General features: G+C 38.7%; 1 protein-coding gene across 3 annotated transcripts in view; it reads left to right on the forward strand.

Annotated features, from left to right (window-relative positions):
* The window catches only part of LOC129724450 (kin of IRRE-like protein 1), a 907,851-nt gene that overhangs the window by 476,748 nt on the left and 410,773 nt on the right, over window positions 1-20,330 (forward strand). The gene's annotated exons all lie outside the window — the stretch shown is intronic.

The following is a 20,330-nucleotide window of genomic DNA, read 5'->3' on the forward strand; positions in this document are numbered from 1 at the left end:
CGCGTGATCACATACACATACAATTATCAACCACTGACGCTACGGTGCCGATCACAACACAACCGAACGCGCGACCAAATGACTTATTAAATGATGGGTTTGTTATTGTTTACTTCAATGGACCGGTATGCCGGTACTTTTGCAGTCTCGCTCACTTGGGATTTAGGTGGTATTATTTCCGTCAAATCCAATGCGACCTGTTCGCTTATTCCGTTCCGGTCCCTTGCAAACCCGTAGGAGAATTGTTTACATGAAAATATAGTCACAGAAAATTACAATTGAAAATCAGATGTTCAAGTAATATTCGCAATAGTGAGTGGTTTTGGTTGTCTGGATTCAAGTCTGAATAATTTATTTGACCTTGCAATTAAAATAAGACGTTATCGGTTTGGGGTTAGTAATGTGATTTAAAAATAAAAAAACCTGCACTCTGTTGAACCTAGTGAAACACCGTCGCACAAGCTTTAGCAGAATGAACAGCCAATGTTGGAAGAGGATACCGGGACGATTCGGATCAATCTTTTGCTTTATGAACTCAATGCAATGAAAACTTCAACTTCTTCGCTTTTTCATGCTTCACTGCAACACTTCTGTATGAAAATTTGATGACAATAATTAATGTTCCATGGTTCAAATAACTCAGACTGCTCTCTTGAACTGTTTTGATACTCAGAAAATCGGAATAAATTATTATCAATATTTGAATGAACTTGTATCCACTTTGCAAAGTTATCTCAAAGCGCGAAAAGTTAAAAACAAATGAAGAAAAAACCTCGGAAGGAGAATATTTGCATGATATTGGCACAAAAACTTTTGGTTTTTAATAAATGCTGTATCTTTTAATGTAAATTAATACAAAGTTGTCGCCGTTGAATGTTCAAATTTATCAGCAATGGGGCAAATGCGCCGGGCCTCCCGATTCAAGCGGCCTTCCTAGTCTTGGGGCGACCTTTTTTTTGCTCGTCACCTTCCAGAACGTTACCTCTAAATGTTTTAAGAAAAGAGGGCCTTACAAACAAATTTGCCCCGGGCCAACCAGCGCCTAAATCCGGCCCTGAATGTGTTAATGTTTCCAATAAATTGATGATCGATTCAAACATTTTTGACCAACAATTTCACAATTTAAAAGAAATAAATATTCTATTATTATAAACATGCACATAGGCGCGAGAAAGCGCTCTGCATCTCTGAAAACTCATATAGGTATGATTACTTTAGTCCTAAAACGGAAGACGTGATTGGAATGAGGTTGATATCTTTTACCGTTTTTGAGTGAATGAAAAAAGCAACCCGCGTGAAAAACCCAACTGTATAACATCTTGGTGTTTATTTTTTTCCAACAAGATGCATTGTTCAAAACAAATTCAACTGTATTGGCTGCGGTAAACCTTAGAAGTCAATTTTGGGATTTCAAACATACAGTGCTTATTCGATTTAATCACGGTCAATAAAAATTTTACAGTGAATTTGGCGAAACCGTGAATTTAGCGAATGATAAAAATTTAATTTTTTGTGTAGGATTCAATTGAAATTTATGATATTTTGAGTAAAATGATGCACTTTCATGATTGAATGGAATATAAGTTCAAGATACAAATGAAGAAACAAGAAAAGGTTAGTTTATGATATTTTTCTCCATTGCATTTTCGCGGACTTTCTTACGGCTATTATTTATGTAATATCAATATGATTTGTACTGCCCATTCTTTAGCATAGCTTGCAGAGTCTAATGCTTGTTTATGTGAAATTTTGGATCCGCTAGATTTTATAAAATTAAAATTAACGCTCTATGAGGATAAAACTGTAGGACTGTTTGAGTTGTTAACAGATCTTTTTCCTCAACTGCTCGAATAATACGTAATTTTTGCTTCAAAGTCAATGAAATACGTATTTCACGGTTCATTTTTCTCAAAATCATGACACATATTTTTTTGTAACAGATATGACACTTGTTGCCTCAGAAGATTGATCAAAAAAATTGAATACATAAAACTATACACATGTAAGAACACAAAGCACAAGCGAAAATTATATTTCGAATACATTTTCTACGCATGGAAGTACATTATTCTTGATTTAAATTTTTTTCTTTAAAAAACGCGTAAAAAAACGTGAGAAAATCGAACGTGAATTTGATGAGTAGACTGTTGATAAAAGCGAAAAAGCACTGTATCTATATTTTGAAAAAGGTTACCATTTTATGATATCAGTTTGTCAAGTAAGACGACGACAACGTTTTCAATAAGACTTTTTCAAAAAATATACATACATTGCGGTACTGAAGAAAAATATTTTATCAAAAAAAGTTAACTTTGATATAACAATTGAAAATAAACGTTAAAAATGATAAGGTTTTTTTCTGAGAAAAAAATGATGTTGCATATTAAAGCTAATAGTTTTTAGTTAGACCAACATGATTAAAAATAGAACACAAAAGTTAAGCATAATTGAAAACTCTATAATTTGGACATACAGAAATTGTCACTGAAATATTCTGTAATTTTCAATTCTTTGCTGAACACTAGAAAATTTAATACTGTTAAAAAATTTCCGATAGTAGTGAGTTGCTATCTCGAAACTAAAAATGGCTTCAGGAGATGATTTTCGGCCCCGGAAACACCCATATTGGTCATTTGACCTTATTTCAGCTCCAATTGAGTGCAATCTGTGTTCGAAACAAGACTCGACATTTTGTAATAGTAGGGTAAAAAACGATTTATGCAGTGGCGCCTATTTTGATCAGTCGAAGGAAACGTGCCACAAACTTCTGATTTTTGATTGATATCGACCATATCAATGACAAGAACGAAAATTACAATAAATGGCTATCTCACGTATATATAAAATACCGTTAAACCCAAATTAGCCAAAATTATAGCCCTTCAGGTGCCATTCGGGTGCTTTTCGGCAAAACCGATACAAACTGCTTGAATAGGTTCGGGGTTATTAAAATAGTGTCCCTCGAAAGGAAATTCTAATTTATTACTGTTAAATATGTATATACAATCTGAAAACAAGTTCTGACAGAGAGAAAGATAGTAAAAAAAAATTGATATGCTTACGTTTGTATTCCACCTGACATGTTTCGAGTATCTCGTTTCAATACACAGGAGGCTCCATAAGCTGCTTAAAATATGTTCCCTACGCTAGGATAGTTAGCACCCAGTTAGGGGCCTATTATAGAAGACGAGGCGAGCGTCGAGTTACTCAGCTGATCTATTTCGGTATTACAGATGACGAGTCCGACGTAATACTTAACCGTTGTTCCGCGAAGACCAGGGCTGGAGACTGGAGGGGTTCTAGTGGGTCGGGACTACCTCAGCATCACTCCCCTAGTTTCATCCTCACACCCTGAGTTCTCTTCTCAAGTGTCTGTTTGCAGGTTTTCCCGCCATTTAAAAAAAAAGATGGTGAGTCGGCTGCATTTTGGACGAATAGCTCGTCTTCAAAACTGCTCGACTCGTTCGTGACTCAGCTATCACCTGCAAAGTTTCCACTCGCGTTCCCAATACAACATTTTTCTCGTCTCGTCTTTTGTACATACTCACTTACTCAAATGGCCATTTGTCCTTAGTCATGGCCTGCATAACATAATTCCCGCCAACTCGTTGATCCATGGCTGCCCGCATCCAATCCTACGGGCACTCCGTACTTGCCAGATCATCCTCAACCACCTTTCTCTTTGCGCTCCTGTTTGCCTCGTACCAACCGGATTCGAGGTGAGAACCAATTTGGCAGGGTATTTGTGCGTCGTTCCCGCAACGCGCCCTACCCAACGTATACGTCCAGATTTGGCCACTTTTTGGATACTGGATTCACCGTTCAGTTGCGCGAGCTCATGGTTCATTCTCTGTCTCCACACTCCGTTCTCCTGCACACCACCAAAGATGGATCTTACTCCGAGCGCAGGTCCTCTTCAAGCATTGCCATGTCTCATGCCCATAGAGAACAACCGGTATAATAAGCATTTTGTACAAGATGCCCTTTTAGACGTCTTGACCGTAAGTTTTGTGGAGCCCATAGTAGGACTCCCGCTGATGTCCTTCGTTTAGCATGTACTTCGTTCCAATCTTCTCTGCTTCACAGTTTAGTCTGGTGGGCAGGTCAGTGCCACCACCTCAAAGTTCTATCGACAGTGTCCACCTCATCCGCAGAGCAGATTAATTGACCGGATTTAGCGAAAATTGTGCCTCGCGTGTCTATTCCCCGTCCCCCTCGTCTTACAACACCTTCTAGTTTAGAATAGAACAGTAGGCAGGAAAGACCATCACCTTGTTGAAGTCCCCTGTAGGATCCGAATGGGTCGGATAGACCACCCAAAAACCTCACAACACTGCACATCATCCATCGTGGCCTTTATCAGTCTGGTAAGCTCTCCGGGGAAGCCGTTCTCGTCGAGTATTCTCCATAGCGCTTTACGATTGATCGTATCATAAGCGGCTTTGAAGTCGGTGAAGATCGATTTGGAGGATCTGCCGCTTAGTAAAGATCTGGTTCCCAGGTAACTTCCCATAAATCTGTTGGTTAGTGGTGATAGTCGCTGGAAATTTTTTTGGGATATCACTTTGTGGGCAACATTCAGGATAGTGATCGCTCGGTACTTCTCACAATCAAGCTTGTCGCCTTTCTTGTAGATAGGGCAAAAACCCCATCCTCACACATCTCCGGTAGACATTCCACATCTCCGGTAGACATTCCACATCTCCGGTAGGCATTCCGTTTTCCTTGTTTCGACAATCAGCCGATGCAGACAACTGGCCAATTTGCCCAGGCCCATCGTGAGAAGCTCCGCTTCGATGCCGTTCTTATCAGCTGCCTTGTTTCTAAGCCGCCGGATAGCATCTTTAACTTTGCCTATCGATGGGGGTGGTACATCTCCGTCACTTGCCACACCGAGAGAGTTTCCTTCATCGCTGTTCTGGTCTCCTGCCAGTACGCCATTCAGGTGTTCATCGAAGTTCTGTCTCCATTTTTCGGTCACCTCACGATCATCTGTCAAGGTACTCCCATCCTAATTCCTGCACATTTCGGCTCGCGGAACAAAGCCTTTGTGGAGTGCGTTGAATTTCTGATAGAACTTTTATGTTCCATGAGAGCGGAGACGCTTTTTTCCTAGAAGAATTGGGACTGTCTCCGTTTCTGTCTGTATCGCTCCACGTTCTAACGGATGGCTTTTCGCAGTATTACTGCCACGTCTTCTGTAATAAGCTCCATGATAAACTGGTGTGAGCTTTCTCACACGAAATTACATTACGTACAATAACTAGACAACAGAGGAGCTGCGTAGCCAGAGTCCGCTTTGATAAGGGTGGTCATGGGTTTGATTCCTAGTAAAATTAGGCCCTTAAATGTCAAAGGCATGGAATTGTTATTCGGGCTCCTCAACACAAAAACTTCTCTCCAGACTAAAAACTCTTATCTACACCTTCGGAAACATCATCCACTCAAAGCATGTTATATACTTTGGTAACGAGCTTGAGACGATGATAAGGTCGATAAAAAAGATAAGAGAATAGTAAATCAGGGTGAATACAAGCACTATTATAACACGTAGCAGGTAAGACTTCTTAAAAAGTTAAACTGTAAAATGAAAAAAAGTGCAAACTCCAAGAAACGCTCGGACGATGCCACAAAAGTTCAAAAAATTGCTGGTCGCAGTGGGGTCTATGCAAAAAAAAAAAACTACACAACAGAGCTCACTACAGTGCTTTTATTGTGTATCTACGAAGCATATATCAAATGAGAGGAGCATCTTGGTAAGAAAGTTAATTGTGATTGAGGAGAGTAACAAGCCTGCTTGAGGCAATGATAAAGCCGATGAAGAAGTTTAGAGAACAGTAAGTAATGCCACAAAAGATAAAAAAATACCGGTCCATACAAGAAAAAAATATTCATACATAAAAGGATTGTATACCAAATATATGTGGTGAGAAATTTCTAAACAGAAACATACTTTGCGGTAGACATGGAAGCACTAATCGTGAGTGAATTTAACTATCCCTTTTGTTGTTACACAGCGAACAATCGTGTATACAAATAGGCATCTTTCACAGAAAGGGAAAAGACATCGCTAGTGACGCGAAACTTATAGCGTCAAAATTCCATTTATACTTTAAACGACAGTGTAATAAAGTACGCTTGCTGTCAAATCATAACAATAAAAGTATAGAAAGAAGTAGAGTTTTACATGCTTTATTTCCCGCTTTCCCGAACAAAACCAGGTTTTGTCAAGAACGCAAGTGTAAATTTTACAATTAAATAAAGCTCTGATTATCATTTCGTAACCTTTCTTAACCCATTCCCGGTGGGTGATGCCATATGGCATCACCTGACGTTCAAGTTTTGATTTGAGCTTATCAACTATACTTAAGTAATTATACTTTGCACGATTAAACAATTCAGTATCGTTAGAGTGATCTTTGATATGCAATACAGTTTGTGTTATTATAGTTATTTAGTAATAAGAGTTCAAAGTTCATTTTTTGATGTTAAAACTGATTTCTCTCCGCCGGGAATGGGTTAATAATATTACACAGTGCAACAAAAATAGACTTTTTTCTGCCTTGGTTTTTAAATATAATTTTTTTGTGTATTTTGATGCAAAACCAAACCTCCCCGAGTTTGAACATATTTCAACATAAGGGGCAACAATGGCGCCATTTGAATATTTGAGAAATCGAAAATTTTCGATGTTTTTTGACGCCATTTTGTTTTAAGACCAAATATCGAAATTCTAAGAGTTTGTCAACATATTAGCATCTTCTTACGCATATATCAAGATGGCTTGACAAAATATTTTTTTTTTAATTCTTCCATCACCAATATTTAGTGGTTAATTTGTGAGTTCGAAATCCAATTTGTGGTTAAGTGGTTTCCGAGAAATTTACAAAAAACTGAGTTAAGCCATCTTGAAACATGATTTTTCTTCAAATGAATCGGACAACGATGATATATACATCAATCGAAAGCTCTTAATTTGTGGTTCACGAAAATGTAATTCCAGGGTCATAATTACTAGTATTTGCACAGAAATTTGTGTTTTATTGTTCACGTAGTTCTACGTTTTGTTTATTTCTTGTTGACGCTGCTGGCCGCTAGTGGCGTTGGCTGTTCTCGGTGTTTGTCACTGCTGATACTGAGCGTGCGTGTGGAGAATATGGTAAATATCATTATTGTTCGAATAAAATTTTTACATTGGTATAGATTCAAGGATTACTGACTATTATGTATAACAATGGTTTCTGCACCATTAGGTGGATTGATTCTGGTTTTTGATTTTAATTGAAATTTAGTTTTAATTTTCAATTTCTTTGAGTCATATTTTTTTTAACGGCGTATGTTTTTCACAAGGCATTAGTAATTCTCTAGTACACTTAAGTCGCTTTTTACGCGGGGATACGTGCTACGTAAAAAGAAACCGCATAAATTCCGAAATCCGCGTAAAAAAACCGCGTGAATTCTGCAACCCGAGTGAAGAATAACCGAAATCCGCGTATGAAAAAAAAAACCGCGTAAATTCCGGGATCCGCGTAAAAAACCGCCTTAATTCCGGAATCCGCGTAAAAGAACCGCGTGAATTCCGGAATCCGCGTAGAAAAAAAAACCCGTAAACTCCGAAATCCGCGTGAAAAAAACCGGCGTAGAAAGCGACCTTAGTGTTGTACTGCAGTTTTTCTGTACATACAACAGTTTCCTAGCTAAGATGCTTAAAAGCAAAGCAAAGCCCTTGGGGCTGCATTCCGATTCGAAACTCGACCTTCTGTTTTTTATTATAAACAGACTTCGCAGCCAACTGTTAAGTGTACAGGACAACAATTGCGGGGCTAGCGCTACGATTCTACTGACACTAACAGTCTCTCCCGAGCCGAGACTCGAACCTACGACGACTAGCTTGTTAGGGCAGCATCATACCTCGAGACCATCTGGGAGAGCTAAGCTATGATGCTTAGAATGCTTGAAAATGAAAATATATATGGGTCTAAAAACTTTCTCCATCTGTGAAAAATACTAACTTTGCTAAGCCGCATGTAAAGTTTCGGTCGATAAAATTGTTGTTGTTTCGTTTTTATTTTTCTTATCGTCTTATTTAATTTTATATATTCCTAGCTATTAACGCCCAGCTGAATTTTTAGAATTTCCTTAGTTGAATGTTTCGCTTCTGCTGTTGATGTTAATGACCTGACTTTTTTAATTACTCTCAATGGACAGTATATTTTAGATTTCTGACAAACATTTGATAATTTCTAAAATGTGTAAATATTTTTTTCAACGCCTAAGATTTATTCTTACTTTCTGTACTGTGTGTAAATCTTGTTTAATACTTGTCTAAGCATATTCTTATTGATTTCGATGCTTTGAATCAATTTTGTTTTTTTTTCTGAATAAACCAAATTAAAAACATCCATTCGGATTCAATGCATGTTGATTTTATTCAGTTCTTTTTTTTATTTTAAAAATGGGTCAAGTTGCTTCGCAAATTTTTCAAAATCATGACAAATCCTTTGTTTGCAAAATAGCACGTTTTTCTCGACGGTGCCACTAGTAGCTTAACAGACCCGCGGACAGCAGACATCTTCTTTATTACTTTGCTCATGAGCTAGCACACATGCATGGAAAAATAACAGAAGACAACATTGAGTTGAATCCCGGCAGCTTATTCGAATATTTGTTCAAATATTTCCGAAACATTTCTCAGAATCTAGGTGAAAGTGATAGTTATTGTTTACAATACCTACTGGTTCTGAAAAATAATCCGGCGAATTTGGATTGCTTTCCTTTAAAAGTACATTTTCGTTACCGGTATCCTTTTTATCAAAAAAAAAAAAAAAATACACACATTCATTTTACGCCGGGTTGGCTACCTGAAATAGCAAGTGTGTTGGGTTAGTTCCCCGAATCTCGATATTTACCATATCCCCCACACGCACGCTCAGTATAGCAGTGACAAACACCGAAAACAGCTAACGCCACTAGCGGCCAGCAGCGTCAACAACAAATAAACAAAACGTAGAACTACGTGAACAATAAAACACAAATTTCTGTGCAAATACTAGTAATTATGACCCTAGAATTACATTTTCGTGAACCACAAATTAAGAGCTTTCGATTGATATATATATATATATATATATATATATATATATATATATATATATATATATATATATATATATATATATATATATATATATATATATATTTGTTTATTTGTTTATTTGTTTATCTGTGTATAAAATTCATCTGATAGTCTTAATGAACTAGTATAAAACTAATATATGATGTTAAAAACTTATACGTGTTAGCTTTTTCTTCAATTTAAACGAAGGTTCACCAAATTCAAAATATTCCTCCACTCGATTAAACATTCTAATGCATGAGGCAATGGGTTCATTGCGACCGAAGTTCGTGCGATGATAACGGTTTGTCAATAGTGATGCAGGTCGTAAGGCTCTATGTGGTGCACGGAAATTCAACAGCGAAAGAAGTTTGGGAGAATCTACTTCACCATTTAGCAGCTTTGCCACAAACAGCACCTGTTGCATCTTGCGGCGACGTTCCAAAGTATCTATGTTGAGCAAGCAGCAGCGGTCTGTGTACGGGGGCAGATTGTCGGGTTGTCGCCAAGGCAGGTCCCGAAGCGCCATACGTATGAATCTTCGCTGCACACGTTCTATACGTAGATTCCAATGGAGCTGGTGGGGCATCCAAAAAAGGTTTGCGTTTTCGAGGACAGGACGGACAAGAGCACAATACAGTGATTTTAGGCAGTACGGGTTTTCAAAGTCGCGTCCTATTTTTGAAATGAATCCTAGCTGACGGGTAGCTTTCGAAATAGCTATCGCGCGATGACGACCAAAAGTCAGTTTAGGATCGAGAGTCACGCCAAGATCCTTTACGTATTCAACTCTATTCAGTGTTTGACCATCTATTTAGTAGCTGAATAATATAGGCGATTTCATGCGATGAAAAGTCATTACTTCGCATTTAGCAATGCTGATTGTGAAACAGTTTAATTTCCACCAATACGCGAACGAATTTAACATATCCTGTAGACGTCGACAATCCTCGATGGAACGAATCGTCAAAAATATTTTAAGATCGTCAGCATAAAACAGCCTACAACCAACTCCAAGTGCAGCAGCAGCGTCATTGAAATATAAAATACACAACAGTGGCCCCAAATTGCTGCCTTGAGGTACACCCGATTTATTGGTGAAAGGGGCGATAATTGTGATCCCAGTTTTACTGGTATAACTCTATCGCACAAATATGAGCCTAGCCATTTTACGAACTGTAGCGAAGCACCCATTCGCAGATTTTGTCCAACAGTATTCGATGATTAATACGGTTGAAGGCAGCTTTCAGATCCGTATATATCACGATATGGTATATCATCGTTGTCCGATTCATTTGAAGAAAAATCATGTTTCAAGATGGCTTGACTCAGTTTTTTGAAAATTTCTCGGAAACCGCTTAACCACAAATTACCACAAATTGGATTTCGAACTCACAAATTAACCACTAAATATTGGTGATAAAAGAGTTAAAAAAATTATTTTGTCAAGCCATCTTGATATATACTCTTCTTACCCATCTTTAAAAAAAAAACAGATCTTAAATCGGACAAAAATGGAGTTCAAAACGGTGATTCTACGAAAACGGTTTTGGCATGGTTTAAGTATATTGCACGAAGCAAAATAACATCGAGGATATCTGAACATTATTGGTTATGCGCTGGTATCTAGAAGTGATAGTCAAATTATGTCTAATATTAAGTAAAACAGTCTCAAGAATCGCTTGATTGGTGTCTGATCCTCGTAAAATGTCAGCAACATATCAATTTTGCCCCAATTCCCCTACAGAACTAAAATAGGATTATCTCGACGTTAGATGAACTTATTTGAAATCTGTTTTATGTAATATCGAGAGTGTAAAAGATACTCAAAGATACAACAACAATTTGTCTTTACATGATTCTCCCCCTTCTGCGGGGAAGGGGTTGCATTTTTGGCCAGGACCGGCCGAAACATATAATTCTCGCTCCCCTGCAAAAGGGGAGGATCCCGTAAAGACAAATTGTTATTGTATCTTTGAGTATCTTTTACACTCTCGATATTACATAAAAAAGATTTCAAATAAGTTCATCCAACGTCGAGATGAACCTATTTTAGTATTGTAGAAGAATTGGGGCGAAATCGACATGTTGCTGACATTTTACGTAGATCAAACACCTACCAATTGAGCGGGGGCCTAGCGTAGTTGGTAACGTCTCCGCCAACCACGCTCGACGCATGGGTTCGAATCCCACCGCCGACATAGGTGTCGATGGTTGTGAGGTGGCGTGATCCACTCACAACCAACCCAACTGGTCTAGATTCAATTCTAGCGGACACCGGGAGATTTTCTGAGGCGAAAAATCTCTGGGATCACGCCTTCCATTGCATGAGGAAGTAAAGCCGTTGGCGCCGGTCCGTTAATCAACGGGTCGTGAGTTAGGGTCCTGGGTGTGAAGTCGCCTCCCCGGGCGTCGATGATTGGCACAACAACAGTGGCGGAACTAGACCGACGGTAAATAAGCGAGAATAAAAAAAAAAAAAAGAAACACCTACCAATCGATTTCTGAGACTTTTTTATTCAATATAAAATATACCTAATTTGACTACCACTTTCAGATATCAGGGCATTACCATCAACGCTTAGACATACTCGATATTATTCTGCTTTGTGAAATATACTAAAACCATGCCACCACCGGTTTCGTAGAATCACCGTTTCGAGCTCAGTTTTTGTCCGATTGAAGAGCTGTTATTTTTAAGATGGGTAAGAACAACAAAACTCTTAGAATTTTTATATTAGGTCTTAAACCAAAATGGCGTCGAAAAAACATCGAGAATTTCCGATTTCTCGAAAATTCAAAATGACGCCATTGTTGCCCCTTAAGTTGATACATGTTTAAACTCGGGGAAATTTGGTTTTGCATCAAACTACATCAAAAAATCATACATAGAAGCAGGGCCGGATTTAGACGGTGGGGGGCCCGGGGCAAATTTGTTTGTGAGGCCCTCTTTTCTAAAAACATTTAGAGGTAACGTTCTGAAAGGTTACGAGCAAAAAAAAAAAGTCGCCCAAGGACTAGGGGGGCCCCTTGAATCGGGAGGCCCGGGGCATTTGTCCCCTTTGCCCTCCCTCAAATCCGGGCCTGCATAGAAGCCAAGGCAAAAAAATATTGCTTTGTGTTATTAAAGATTGAAAGTTGGGAAAGTATAATAAAAGTCACTATCACGAAATTTTACTGCTTTCTGAAGAAGGATGGCAATTTGAAATATACTAACTGCTTAGACTGGCAAGAACTGATCAAATCAAATACATACCTATTAGCTGTCAATGAAATTTAATTTTTTCAAGATCTGGTTTGATATTGTTATGTACAACATGGAGCCTTATTATAGGAGCTAAAGTTCTTGAAAATACTGGCATTTATAAAAAATGAGGTTTTTGAGACTCAACTTTTGGCTGAAAAGCTTAAAAAACTAAAAGAATCCACGTTAAACTGGAGCTGTTCCTATATTCTTCACATTAAACCAACGTTCACCGAGAATATAAGGGTTAAACACCAAGTTTTCGCGATATCATCAAAAAAATATGCAAAAAACGTGTATTTTTCCATATAAACCAAAATATGAAAAACTCGGCAAAATTTATCCGATAAGTTGTAAAATGAAGCATATTTCAAAGCGTATATTTGTTTCACCACTACTGCTCTTATTTTCATAATACGATTGATTTAATCGTTGTTCTATTATTTTTTCCTAGAAAAAACAAAAGCGTATGATGCACTGGCTTTGGCACAATGTCGGATCAGCAATCCGAAGATAGATAAATTGTGATGTTTATGTTGAACTGAAGATTGAAAACTTCTTGAACTGTAGCGAGAGACCATGTTGACTAGTTGATGTGAAAAGTGGATCGCTATTGTATGAACAACCCTGTCTTACGGATCCCGTAATAACTGTGTGGATTAGTACGACGAAATTGTTTTCCGAGATGGAAGTTTCAGGTTGATAAATTTTTGAGTGCCATTACCCGTAAATTTCATCAAGCGTAGAGAATAAAGTTAGTTTAGGAAATCCATCCCATTGTTTAGTAAACTAAGTTTGTTAGATTAAATATGATTTTTTTCTTGTTTTTAACTTAGTGTCAATGTTTCTTGAAAAGAGTACAATTTTTACGCGTTTTTTTACGCGGATTCCTGAATTTACGCGGTTTTTTTTCATACGCGGATTTTGGTTATTCCTTATTCGGATTGCAGAATTTACGCAGTTTTTTTACGCGGACTCCGGAATTTAAGCGGTTTTTTTTACGCGGATTCCGGAATTTACATGTTTTTTTTTACGCGAATTCCGCAATTTACGCGGATTTTTTACGCGGCACGTATCCTCCGCGTAAAAAGCGACTTCAGTGTATATGGGTTGAGATGAATATAGAAACGAATCCCTTCTGGAAAACTAATATCATGAATTAACATGTTTTCTCCATTCAAAATGAGACCGTCGTGTTTAATTTCAGTGTAGACCGAAGCAGCAAAATGAAATTTTTTTTTATTTTCATCATTTTGTATTGATTTATTATGCTGTTGAAGGTTTTTCCTTGCGGTAATGTTTCTGCCCATCATTCTGCCCATTTCAGTAATGTTTCCATCTGCTGAGACGTAAAAGTAAAATTTACTAATGTGTCGCAAAACTTAAATTCTAAGGCATTTATTTTAGACCATCACTAAATGATGCTTTTTGAAAACTGCTATTGCAGAACGTATAAAACGCACCAGAAAATGTTTTATTTTTTTATTCATGCCCCATAAAATATCTTTCGTTAGTCCAACTATTTGTCTTGTAATTTTACGTGTTAATGATCACAGACCGATAAGTTTCGCTGCAAATATTGTTTATGTTGATGTTACAGTTGTCACATCCTGTCCGAGGACCAACCTATACCTACTAGCAAGTGCATCAGTTAAACGTTAACCGCAACCATGGCAACGACGACAGAGCGCGCAAATTGCCACCTTCGAATAGTTTAACAACATTTTTGCCTCTCTGTGGTTGCTGCTGCTACTGCCGATGGACTTCGCGGCAGCCGACAGACACTGGCACTCGGACTATGGGCTGTTTTGCATTCTGAATTCGTACCATGCAACCAGTTCGAGCGGGTTTTCATTAGGTCCCCCTGCCCGCCCGGAATAACTCGACTGCCTAAGCTAATAAAGCAAAGATGCGAGATGCCCTCATCAGTAACCGCTATGCTGATAGGAACCTACTGGTATAATAGTTACAGATGTAGGAGTAGCAGTAGTAGTGGTAGCAAGTATGTATCTTCCACACAGCATAGCTTTTCGAGGGACAGCAGCGTGATGCTTGCCTGCTCGCTTAGTATGCACCGCATGCACGAAAGCAGAGATGTTATCGTGAACTGTGCTATGCGCTAGACTGTGTGATACGCGTACTGTCTAAAAGCAGGCTAACAGATCGAGGCGGTCGGTCAATCGGTCGGTTGGTCGGTCGCTTACTCACTGATTGTGACTAATTGTGACCGATCACAGTTCGAGTCAGTCTGCGTAAATGATTTCGATGCTGCGTCAATTTGCTTTGTCAGAACGTACAATGCGGCTCACAAATGCAAGGTAAATATTTCGTTATTTGATTGAACGACAGCTTCATAAATTGTGAGAATATTCTTTGTGTTCTCAAGTGAAAATTGAGTTTTTCATACCACTGAACGTTTCTAGCAATTTATAGCTTATTCAAATAAGATCGTTTTATGGTGCAACAAACTTTCTAACGGTTTACCTGCGGCTGAACGACCTGCACAAGGTTTGCATTCAGATCCATACTGGGGAAGCTGAATGTCTTTTAAATTGACTGGAACCTCCGTTATTACATGGATAAAAATACGTTTCTTCAGTCTCCATTATCATTGTGATGCAAACTAAATTCCAATCAAACTTTTTGTCTTCATTAAAAAGCTCCATTTCTGCAACTGACTGGCATTGACGCAATTCGTAACGTCACCCGGACTTCATTCACCCGCGGGAATGTTAAATTGTTGGAAAACACAAACCTTCTCTCACCTTTTACGGATTTCAAATGCTCACTTGTTCCGTGACACTGACAGAAACATATACTAAATAAAAAACACAACATTGGTCCGAAAAAGGCATACATTGTCGTACGAAATATTACCTAATAACCCAGTCTCTCGATATCCGCGAGCACAGGGATGGTTGTCGCACGGTAGCTACAGCAACAGAGGTCATTAAGTTGCTTTGACCGCCAGCGCCGTACACGACTTCAAAAGGGTCTACACGCGGTCGGGCAGGATCGATGCGCAGATTAAACCTGCTAGTGGTCATGCCGATGAGGCTCTCGTCGGTTTGCAGTGGACGATTCAAATTCTACCCAAAGGAGTCAAAGGAGTGCCACTTTAAAACAAATGATGCGTCAAATTGCGAGCAGCCTGCCGGGCGCAACTGCGATGGACACGATCCGATTAGTGCGCACATTTGCTATCGCAGCTTGGTTCTGTGTGTCTCCTCCACACGATTCACGGCAAGTGTTTGTTTGTTTGTTTGTTTTTTTTTTTTGCTAAACGATCACTCATTCCCGCCCTAGGAGTACACATTCGAGCTTCATCCGTCCGAAAAGCGCAAGGTAGTGGACGCGAATATGAGAGTGCCTCGAGGAGGACATTTATCACCTCCTGAAATGTTGGTATTCAAATTATGAATGTTTATTTGCTATTGTTCTTCTCGAGGACGTCGTTTTGCGTCGCGGAAAAAAATTAACACAGGTATCTTGCTGTGTCCCGAATCAATCTCAAGTTTGTTTTCATCTCAGTGTAAATTAGCCGTCCAGTAATTACGATTTATGTCTGATTGGAATACAAGTGACGGACGGTCCAGTAAAAATTAAGGTTGAATGTTAACATTTTTGTGCTGTTTATCAACAGATCCAGTTTTGCTTGCCATATGATTATGCGACTGGATTCAAAACAGCAGGAAAATTTACTCAAGGGTTATTTTCAATGAGGGCGTATGCATTTTTGCATAGGTTTTATTCAATGTATTTTAGTGCAGAAACTCTTGGTTGCACATAAAAACTGATTGAATGAGGTGTGGAAAATAATAATGCCTTGTAAAAAAAATCTACACCTGAAAAATATTTTCCACCAAGAAGAAAAAACTTAATTTTAATTTAATTTTTTTTTTATTATTCTAGTTTCTTCAAGTAATCACGCAAATTTTGTTGAAAAGTCAAGGATTCTGCATCCTTAAAAAAAATTTTGTTGTTGGAAGGATGAGTTTCAAAAGAAATAGGGTCCAGCTCTATTATCGTCAGGTTTGTCCAATTATCGTCCGGGGCGTTAAATAAGTCATAGAGAACTAGTCTTTTGCAGGAAGATGCTCTGCATTGCGAAGAACCATCATGCATAAAAAATAATTTACCCCCCCGGACGATAACAGGTAAAACTTGACGATAATAGAGCCGGTACTCTATTTAATTTCGACATTTTCAAAAATAATTGTGTTTTTATGATTACTGGATTCAAATATCTCCCTCAAATTATTTTTGTTGAAGCTTGACATTATTTTAAAACATCAGATAAAAAGTTCTGGATGGAGAAATGTGAGACAAACTCTACTTATGTGTTATGTTTCAAAGATATTTTTCATAATATTTTTGGGAATAACTAAATTCCAATGATGCAATATGATTCTAATAGTAATTTCAAATGTTAAAGCTCTTGGCCACTAATTTTCAACATGAATCCGTTTATGGGATATATCAATATCAAGTTCGGAATTTTTATTTTGTGTTCTATGAAAACAAGTTTTTTTTTGTGAATTATTGGTGGTTCTCCAGGCACAAGCTTAGATTTATTGACATAATTTATTCTTTGACTCCAAAGCGATTAAATGAATAATTTGGATGTAATTTCCGCCTTCGATCGATTCAACCAATGGAAATAAAGGGTGTACGGAATCAAATTGCATCACAAAAAAAGATTTGGTATATTTCACTCAGCAACCAATCTTACTTTTAGGTGGTAAAATGAAACATGTTATTTAGTTTTTTCACTGTTCGTTTTATTCAATTTCATCCCCATATCCAAATGCACGAACTTTCCTCTCAACACTGCTCATAAGGACTTGTGCAACGTTCTCTTCATATCCTCCTCATATTTTACTTCCTAAGGATTCTTCTAAAGTGCCTGCTTCATGATGGTTCATTACTTCTCAACTGGTCACTGTTCATGTGCGTTTGGGGGATTGAGATGCCTTGGTATGAATTTGACTTCCTTAGTCTCGTACCGCTCCAGAACATCTTTCGAGCAATGACACGAGGCTAAATCCGGCCAGAAAGGACATTGTGTGACCTCAGAAGTGGAAGTAAACGCTTTTGGAGGCATTACTTCAATTACTTAATTGACTGTTTCGGTTGTCACGAATAGAGTGCTCCGCTTTCCATCTGAGCAAATTGCTTGCAAAACTATTTACTTTTTGGCAAACTTTGATACCTTCTCTTTTCTGACTTTCTCAGAATTTATGATTAGCGGTGAAGTACTGGAGCCCCGGAAGCTGCCGGAAAACTGCTTTCACATATGTCTCGTCTTAAAAAACGAAGCAATGTGATTTCGTCAACATCGGGATGTAGAGCTTTCGTGCACGTGTTTTCGTCACTGTATCTTGCCGTTCATTGCGATTCGGCACCTTCTGAACTTGGTACGAGTGTAATCCATCAGGTTCTTCCTCATCTTGAACGAAAGTTTTATTCAAATGCAGTTCTTTAACCACATCTCTAACTCAACTGTTCAGATTCCTCCAATAATCCACCAATAAGCAAACGACCCTAAACTTACCTGAAGTCGATTGGTCTTGTCTCCGTTTGGCGCATTGCATTTCAAATTTGTATAAAAATTTATATGGGAAAGCCTACTTTTTTTGCATTCACCTTTCTAGAGGGCGCAATAATGCTCTAATAATGCACTACATTATGTTAAAGTATATTATTTTAGATGCCTAACAACTTTGTAGGAGACACTAAAGAGCTAGGATGTCCCTAAGAAGAGCTATAGCTGTTCAAAGTTGAGTATGTCGATTTAAATGCAGAAAATCTTGTTTTCTGCTAACATTACCAATGTACCGGCGTCAGTAGGATTCCCAGCAGAAGTAACCTGTCGTAACGAGTTTATACACTCAGCTGGATCAAGTAAACAAATTTAGTTCAATATTCTAGGCGTAGGTAGAATCTACAACGTGTTTCAGAGGTTACTTCTGATGGAAATCTTACTGATGCCGGTACACTGACAGTGTTGGCAGAAAAAGTGATTTGCAACATAAATTTCGACATACTCAACTTTGAACAGCTCTAGTATTTTTTTGGCACACCCTAGCACTTTAGTGTCTTCGGCAAAGTTGTTAGGCATCAAAAAACCTACCGTTGAAAACCATGAAACCTATGGTTTGAGCCATTTTGAGCTCTTTAGAATGTAAAATCCAAAAAGTTGGGTTTTCCATACAAATCTCCATATAAATTTTAAATGCAATGCGCCAAGCGGAGACAAAACCAATCGACTTCCAATAAATTCAGGATTTCTTGAGGCCTAAAACAGAATAAAAAAAACTTGGCTCTGGCTTTCTGCTATCAAGTTTCATTTTTTCCATTTAACGATTCCCCACCCTAATAATTAGTCTCACGGATGTCACCCTTTTGAAGGTGACATTATGAAAATTTTCCTCATGGGTGTCACCCCCTAGAGGGCGAAATTCACCAACTCCAGGCCATTCTCATTACTGCTACGTGGTACTTGAATGTCGTTCCCGCGATAGGACCTATCACTCGGAACCCACGCTTACACATCTTCAGCGACCGCACTTCCTGGATGGTTGCGACTTTTAGCTGCACTATTCACAGTTCTCTGGCTACAATGTCCTCGCGTACCGCTTCAAGTAGAGCTGTGTTATTTCAAGTAGGTACCTAGTTTCAAATCATTGTCCCTTTTCCGTTCGCTTATTTTGATATCTATTGTTGTATTTACTTCTGAATTCACAGTTATCACAGTAGGGTACTTTCGACATATTGTCTTACTAGGGCCGCGATTGATAGTCTCGCAACAGGGCCGCCGTCTTGTATAAAACTGTCGAGATACCGCATTGTAGAGCTCAGCCGTCCACTCTGAACCAGATGCAGTTATACGCCACCCAATATGAGAGAACAGACCTCAGTTAGCCTAGGTCACTTTTCTTAGTTAGCCTAGGACCAAGACTTCCACAGGGGTTGGAACCGGATCATCACTCAGGTTACTTGTTTCCTAGTAAGCAGCTTGAGGATGTCGATGTCGAACAGATAGAGCTGAACCTCGATTTACAGTTATCAAAATTTGCTAACCAACCTGGCTTTTGCATCAGTTTGCTCCTTGATTGTGAAATGCAGGTGCAAATATTTTGGCTTGAAAAAGTGCTCCGCAGAGCAAAAGGTCTGGAAACCCCTGAATTACAGCATCATCAACGTGTACTGATCACATGAAGGGAGACCTGGCAACGAAAACGAAACGTTTTACGCGCAGCTGAAGCCGGTCTATAATAGCTGCTCGCGACGGGACATTAAATTCGTCAGTGGGGACATAAATGCTCATGTAGGACGGGAGGAAACGTACGGAACGGTAATTTGGCCAGATAGCCTGCACGCCGTGTCTATTGATAACGGCCTTTGGTGCGTGAGCTTCGCCCGTGGTATGGTAGTTCGAAATACCTTCTTCAGTAGAGATATTTGTTCATGATAAATTCAACACTCAATTAAATATGTTCTAACACAATCAACCTAAATCACAGTTCTTTGAACCCGACGGCACTCAGGCCCGACGGCACACCCATGCAATCACTCAGATCACAGAAGATAAATCAGTCTAATGAAGAAATTGAATTCAAACACATCGCTTTGATAATTGCTCTCCCGCCGGTCATACAGAAATCCTTTGTCGTTCGGTACTATTTTTCCAATCGATTGGAATTTTTTCGCATCTCAAATTTTTTCTCGGTGGTGCAGCGTAACGAAAGAATCGCAAACTTTTGTTGAATAAACCACGCGAGTTAACACTATCCCGGATAGCAAAATCTCAAACAATATTCATGATACCACCTGGAGATACCTCAGACAGAGAGGATCAAATCGACTACGTTCTACGTTCTAATCGACGGCAGGTTCTTCTCCGATGTCAGCAACCTCCGTACCTATCGCAGTTCAAGTATAGATTCGGACCACTACCTAGTAGTTGTG

This window comes from Wyeomyia smithii, chromosome 2 (genome assembly GCF_029784165.1).
Source record: "Wyeomyia smithii strain HCP4-BCI-WySm-NY-G18 chromosome 2, ASM2978416v1, whole genome shotgun sequence".
NCBI classification, from domain to species: domain Eukaryota; kingdom Metazoa; phylum Arthropoda; class Insecta; order Diptera; family Culicidae; genus Wyeomyia; species Wyeomyia smithii.